The sequence below is a fragment of the Eretmochelys imbricata genome, chromosome 8 (genome assembly GCF_965152235.1).
Source record: "Eretmochelys imbricata isolate rEreImb1 chromosome 8, rEreImb1.hap1, whole genome shotgun sequence".
In the NCBI taxonomy this organism is placed as follows: domain Eukaryota; kingdom Metazoa; phylum Chordata; order Testudines; family Cheloniidae; genus Eretmochelys; species Eretmochelys imbricata.
In genome coordinates this window covers 91,002,525-91,010,608 of record NC_135579.1, presented here as the reverse complement: position 1 = coordinate 91,010,608, position 8,084 = coordinate 91,002,525, and positions in this window count along the sequence as shown.

Below are 8,084 nucleotides of genomic sequence, written 5' to 3'. Positions count from 1 at the left end.
GGCAGAACTAGCTTCTAGATAGGCTACAGTTAGGAGATATCCCAGAGTGATATAGGTAACAAAGCTATCAAAGAGTTCTACTTGATCATTCAACATTCCTTATGTTTTAGTAGAAGAAATTAATCCAGCATGATTCAAATATAACATACAATGTACTGTATGTGGAAACAACACATTTCTAAAATTTCTAATCCACAACTAATACTTTGTATAACGTTGATTGCTTCACTTCTGTTTAGAAGCAAGCCCAAACCAAAAGCCTGGCTTCATATACTATACCAAAATGTTAATGAAGTTCAGATCCACATCCAGATCTGGATCTGCATTATGCAACTGACCCCCTATTTATATTATCTGACAAACCCAAGCCCCAGATTTAGAGACCACTGAACACTGGGGAAGTTCAGGGCCAAAATATTCAAAAGTGGGTTTTGGTGTCTGTCTGTCTGTCTCTTTTTTTTTTTTTTTTTTTTTTTTTTTGAGATGCACAATCTGAGACACTTCGGGCTTGATTTTCAGAAGTGCTGAACACACACCACTCCCTCTGAATTCCAAGGTGCTTGACATTGGGCACCCCAAAAACTGAGTCATCCAAAATCAATGCCCTTTGAAAATCTGACTGTAAGCAAGGATAGGATAAAACTCGGGGTGAAATCCTGGCTCCATTGAAGTCAATGGTAAAACTCCTATGGCCTACAGTAGGGTCAGGATTTTGCTTGAGGCCTGTGTGACCTAGATAACAGTTTGATCTAAAAGGGAAATCGCAAAGGTAAAATTTAATTCTTCTATATTTAAATTCTTCTTAATGGTGTAATTTGTACTAATTGTGCTTTCATGATCTGAGAAGGCTACTTATTGGATATATGTATATTTCTGGACATAGAAGAACTAAGATGATTTGCTTAGTTAAATACTATTAGGGCACATCATCTAAATACAAGGCTCTTTTGCAATGCAGTCTTTAATAAATAATAATAATAATAATTAATAATGCTTGATTAAAACACTACGCAAACACGAATTCAGCCTCCCAAATCTCTTTGTGAGGTAGGTAAGGATTGTTATTAGGGAAACGGAGATCCATTGTCCTGATTCTTCTCTCACTTCCACCAGTTTTAAACTGATGTAACTCTATTGACTCCTGATTTAACCACGCTACGTGACATTAGACTCAAGTACAGAGAGATTAAGTGATTTACCGAAGGCTACATATTGGCAAGGCTGGAATTCAGTGGCGCTGAGACCAAAATCCATATTCACTCTTAGACCATGCTACTGTAATTTCTTTCACTAACTATCATGAACTTGTCATAGGAACTCTTCAGCAGAACACCCACTGATTCCAAAGAACACTTACTAATGGTAAGTGTGATGTGTACTTGCTCGTATTACTCATTCAGATTCTGTATAAAGGATTTGTTTTAAAAAAAAAAGATACATTTAAAACTACAAAGGTTTGAAAATAACTTTGTCAAATCTATTCCACCGGAAAGCTATGTAATTCTGCAAACATCACCACTACAATGCTATGCATTACAATGCTAACCACTCCACCAACCTGCTAATCTCACTGCATGTTCCACTAGAACTAAAGAGGTTGGAAGTTTTTGGAGTCCTGCTGTCAGAACACAATGTTGCCTAAGCAAGCTTTAAGAGATTATCGTAATAATAGGTGTGCTTACTCCAAATAAAAGGTTTCATTAATCAAGCCATATTGAGATAAACCTGTCAGTGGACAGTGGAAATCAGAAATCAAATACTGTGAAAGTTCTGACAGATGATTAAATAGAAATCCTTTCAAACTGAATTTAATTTACTGTGATATTATAGATATTTATGCATCAATAGGCAAGTGCAGATTGAGTTCAGAGGTCAGCTGTAGTGCTTGAAAATAAACGCATAGAATGAAACAAAAGGTGACAGTTACTTTTGTCAGAAATTAGGGTTTATTAAACCAAACATGAATCTCCCATCTGAGTCAGACTGTACATGGAGGCACAGAGCTAGACTATAATTTAGATGGGAGATTGGGTAACAGGTAAATACAATTAAAGAAAATGCCCCTTCGTTCCGTTAAAGACTTGTCTATAAACTTTACCAAAAGAAACTGAAACCAAATATTGTCAGTAACAAATACAGTCAGTAAGTTACAAAAGGGTCACTCAGTAAAAAGAGGATCTGTAAAGAACTGCAGATATTGTTTCTGATCTAAAAGATTTATGGAAGGCCACAACTGGAACCTGATTCTGCCAACCTTGGATTTTTTCCTGAATAGGAACTGCAGGAAATTACATCATAATTTGTTTAATCAAAAGTGGACTATCTTTTCTGCAAGTTGCAACATGAGATTCCACCTTCTAATGTGTGATGCACAGAGATGAACATTCTGAAAAGTGAAACTGGAATTTCATCACAGGTTCCATGCTAGCTAGGTACCACTAAGGGGCTTGATCCTATCCCTTGTTGTCATTGACTTCCCGTAGGATCAGGCCCTATCTATGTATCAAGTGTGACACTGATTTCAATGGGAAATAGAGCAGTCCCAACTTTGTAAAAGAAATCTTTGTCACATGCATACTGCTTTGGGTGGAAGATGCTGAGGACCCTCAATTTCCATCAAAATTCATGAAAATTGAGTGCACTCAACAACTGGAAAGGAGGCTTTGAAAGACTGGGCCCTTTCTAGCAAGATTGTTCAGTAAGGATACTATTAAAGTACACCCACCCACAGTGCAGTGCATATTTGACTCTTCCACTTCGTTACTATTTATTTAATTTCCTTACTTGATTTTTTGCAGCTCTCCATTTTTGGAATTTTTCCTGCTTACGCATACCATTCAAACTGGGTTATTTCTCTTTCTGCCTCTTATTCCTCATTAACATTGTACGGTCATGAAAAGTAATGGGGGAAAACACAAGGAGAGACTTCTGTCTACATGACTCTGTTCCATGAGTAATACTATCTTCTGTAAAACAATGTTGCACAAAGTTGCCTTCAAAGAGAACCAACCTTTCACTTGAGCCAGTGACAGGAAGGCAACTTGTGTTCTTAAAGTGAACAAAATTCTGGAGCCTGATCTCTGAAGTGTCATAGGCCAGTGAAGAATGAAATAGAGTCCCTGTTTAAAGGGATTCCCAAGTATTTCTCTATATATGTCTAGTATAGACTGATATAAATCCTATGATATTGACATAATGGATCCATATTTAATGTTAGTATTTAACTTAAACATAAATGCAGCGAAACCCTCTTTGAGCAAAGTCATTTTTTCATAGCACAGGTTCACTGTCAGTGAAAGTTCATTATAACTAGAATCATAGTTTGCACATTGCATTACACAGAAATAATCGGAACTTTCATTCTGAACAGAACTTCTCTTTTATCTGAATTAACACCAAGCGGGTTCTACATTATTTACCATCCCTGCAGCCATGCCACAGTCAGTCCTAATCTCATCAGATCTCATAAAGCAGGACTGATCCAGGGAGAGACTTCCCGCAACAAACTTCCTTTGTTGCAGGAAGTAGTGCTGGCAATTCATTTGGTTGCGGTCTTCATCCTGAAAGAACCAACGCTCCTCCACGCTAAGGTGCACTGGAGTTACCGTCATTCAGATGAGATGTAAAGGCAATCTCCTGGCCACTTGTGGGCATTAAAAATCCTAAAGAGAAGAAGGTTGCTAAACCCTAGTGTCTTGACCAAATTCCAATGTAAGTAATTATAGTCCGTACGGTTTAAAAAATCCCCTGTAGTTTCAATCTGAATAAACTACTCTGCACTATTGAGTGAAACTGCATCAGGTAGCCACTTTTATCGTACGTTGTTAAACTGTTGCTGCATTTCACTCCAGAAGTGGTTGCTCTTCAGGTGGTGATTATAACTTCTAAAATGCATTTGGCTATTTTTGGATGCAAGGTACTATATAAAATATAAATCCTTATTATTTCGGGGTGAAACTATGATGCATTCAAAACGTCAGCTCATTGTACAAAAATAGCATTCTCTGATATAAAACTAAGCTTCTTTTTAAAATAGCTTAGATCATGCAATCACTTTTGTTCTTTTATGTGGTCAGATGCAATCTGGAGGCAAAATGAAGGCCTAATCCTGCTCTGGTTGCAAAACTCCCATTGTCTTTAATGAATGCATGAGCAAGGCCCTAATTACATACAATCCCATGTAGAAAATAAATGCATGTAACATATATGTGGATGCTCTATAATAAGTAGTATATGTTTTTCATCCTGGATTTATGAACTCATCTGTTGACTCCTAAGTAAGTTAATGTATTACATTTCACCTTCATATGTAACATATATAAAATATATATGACATCCTAGGTTTACATATGAAAGACCTACTTCCTTCTCACATGAGATGGGTCTGATCCTGCAAACCTTTCCTCCCTGAGTAGCCTTTATTCACACAAGTAGTCCCTCAGAATGTAGTGGGACTTAGGGACTAAGCGTGTGAGTAAGGACTACTTGTGTTAGTAAGACTATGCAGGATCCGGCTGAGGCACTTGACCCTTTTATGGCACACTCCTGCATTCCTTGCTCGACCAAAACTCCTCATGGATGTGGAGCTTTGTGTAAATCAGGAGTGCAGGATGGGGCCCTTAGTTAACAGTGAACATAAATCAAAATGGCAGTACATTGTGACAATTCACACCATTGCCCCACATCAGCTTACATCTTCGCCTACGCTGCACAAAAACTATCCCGTAAGGCCATTCACATTGCCACTGTGTTTATTCAGCAGCTGCAGATGTTGCAGCTTTGACACTGGAATGACCATTGCTCTAGGTCAGGGTTCAGGCAGAAATGAAGATATAGTAACAAAACCCCTGAAAGAAGCTCCAGTCAAGAAAGAAAAAGACATTATACATCTCTCTCCTATAGGACAATAAAAATTTACCTCAAAATGTAAACTTAAAAAGACTTAGCTAGATACTAAGGCCCCAATTCAGTTTTAGAACATGCTTAACTTTAAGCAGATGCTTAAATCCCATTAATTTACAGTTAAGCACATGCTTACATGCCATGCTGAATCATAGACTGTGAGAGTCAGCAAATATCGATAGATCTAAGTAAACTAATGTTCTAAAACCAAACTAAATGTATAACAAATGGGCCGACACCCTGCTAGTATCGAATTCAATGGGAGTTTCAGCTTCAGCTTGAGCAGAACTTGACTCATGAACTAAATTTTCTTGAGTTTTACCCCCACTCCAAAAAAGAATGCTTTGACTATGTGGTAGACATAACCGAAATATGTATTCAGAGGTTAGAGGCACAAAAGACATACATCTGTGCAGGAATCTATGTAATATGACATTATGATGCAGAAGAACTGCTTGAACATACAATTGTTACATGAATCAAACAATGTAAGAGATGGTCACTGGGAGTTTTGAGTGTGCAAGGAATGCAGAATCAGGCATCAGGCATTAATTTCCCATTGGTGATAAAGAAGTAAAAATGCATCATTTCAGGTTGTCCCCAGTAATTCTTTTCATTTCATTGCTGCAGAACACATCTCCATGCTGTAAGGGTCCAATCCTCTAGGGTGTGGAGCACCTTCTGCAAAATCCCATGTAACGCAGGGGCGGCGCACTGCATGCCTCGCAGGATTGGGCCCTAGAGCAATATAGACCTTGTCTTGTGCCTCCATTAACTTCAAGGTGGAGCAGGATTGGGCCCCATTTATCTGGAACAAGACAGAGAATGAAAGCAGGAGCTGAGGAGGGAACTTGGAACGACCTGCTGAACTTCCCAGCTCACTACATCAAAGGCTGTGTTGGCAGGGCTCTTCTGTGGAAGCATTCATACTGGGGTGACTTACTGGATCAAGGAGACCAAATTGGGAGGGGGGGCAAAAGAAGGAGAAACCAGAAATGATTTAGTGATGTAAAGTAAATGATCTGCATCATATTCAGTTCTGTTATGTTTACTGGTTTCCTTATACTTTATAACACTAGTTGACAAAATAAAGCACTAGTTTTTAAAAGTGATTTTTAACAAGGACAGTCCTGTCCTGTAAAAAGAATGACAGCCCATCATGCTAACCAATAGCGTTTTGTTGTTTCCTTGTCCTCTCCCATTGGTCTGCATCCATATGCTGTATTTTGTCTCCTACTTAGATTGTAAGCTTGTGGGGGTGGGTCAGGGACCTTCATTTGTTCATTAATAACAACAAAACAACACAAACATGTCTGAACCCCATACCCTTTACACACCATTATGTCCATCTCTGTAGGTTCATTTCTTTCCACCCACAACCCGGATCCACACTTGGTGTGATTTTGGGACTGGTGACAGTTAAGGTTGGTTGTTTAACATAAAACAGCAGTAGCCCTAAAAAAAGGGTGAGGGTGGTCATGTGGCTACAACACAGACCAGCGCACCAGGGCAGCTGAGTTCTCGTCCCAGTTCTGCCACAGACTTCCTGTGTGATCTGGGGCAAGTCATTCAACTTGGTGCCTCCGTTTCTTCTCCTGAAAAACATGGGAACAATAGGACTTCCCCCCAGGGCTATTATGAGGCTAAATTCACTAATATTTGTAAACTGGTTTGAGATTATTGGCAGGAAAGGGCCACGTAAGCACAAATGTATTATTCTTACGGATGATCATTAACTTTGCAGCCACACTAAGGGGTGAGACAAGCAGGAATGGGATGAAACTAATAAATGGGCTCTGAAGGCTGACTATCAGGACAATCATCTATTAGGCTGTCGAATATTTACCCCAGGGAAGTGATGGAAGCCCCATAAATTGGAATTCTTAGAACAAGATTAAACAAAACACTAGAAAATGCTGGGAAGGGAAGAACCCTGCCCTAGCAGTGGGGGAAGGACTAGATAACCTACTAGGCATTTTCCATCCCTACCTACTCGCCTGGCACCCTGCACCCCACGAGATGGGATTCACCCCCAAAGGAATACAGGCGGTGGTACTGCACTCTGCTCTGCTTCAAAATGGGAGCAGCTTTCAAATCCACCGAGGGCGCCCCCAGACAGCTGTAGACATGCATTGAATCAGCACCTTCCCAATCAGAGCTACCTGCTCTGGGGGCTGCACAGACCCCTGCTGGCCACCCAGCAGAGGGTAGGTTGTGACTGCTCTGTACTGATGCTACAACCAACCCTTTGACAAAGTTCACACCTCAGGACCCCGAGTCGCGAGTGAACATAACTTTAGGCTGAAAGTGCTGCTAGGGGTTTTGTTGAATAAGCTGTGCAGGAAGATGCTCCTTTTAGCCTAAAATGGTATTCTAGGGACCACACAGTATCGGTTGTGACAGCCCTCTACATTGTATTTATTTAGATGAGTTTACAAAGCAATTAAGACATTTGGACAGATTTCTTCCCAAACGATGTATCATTCAGGGCTTTTTTTCCTCCTCTCTTCTGAGCAGATAAATGTTTTGCAGCTCCACCAGCATATTTCCTTTCTGTCCAGCTTCTTAGAATCCATTTAAACATGTCTGTTGAAATCCTCCCTCATGTAATATTTTAACGAGATATCCCAAATCCGGTCTACTTACCGACCGTAAATACTGTCTGACATGCTTGATACAATGTTCTTTTCTTGCATCAGTGCTTCATCAGCTGGAGTTCCTCTTGGAAACCCTTCCTATCTGGACAAAAATAAGAGCATGAAAACAAAACAAAAAATAGTGTCAATTTCATTGAAAGGCTAAAGCCTGATCTCTAGGTATCTAGTTTCTTATATTGGTGAATATTATATAAGCATTTGTGAACCTCCTGATCAATTGGGCTGTGCACCTCAGGACTATGTAGGAACTGGGCAGGACAAAATCCTCCCCACAGCATGAGGGCAAACTGCCGAACAACCAACATTGTACCATAGATCTTCAATAGCATTCATGGACCACCATGTTGCCCCCTTCCCAAGTGTTTCTGCTGGTGGATCTGCATGGGCCTCGACCCTCTGACTACACCCCAAATCCCTCTCCCCAGCCCATTGAAGAGATTGCTGCAGGACGGCGCTCCACAGCATGCTGCCTTCCTTCAGCTCTCTGTCCCTGTGCAGCCTTGCGGCATGTTGCCCATCCCTACC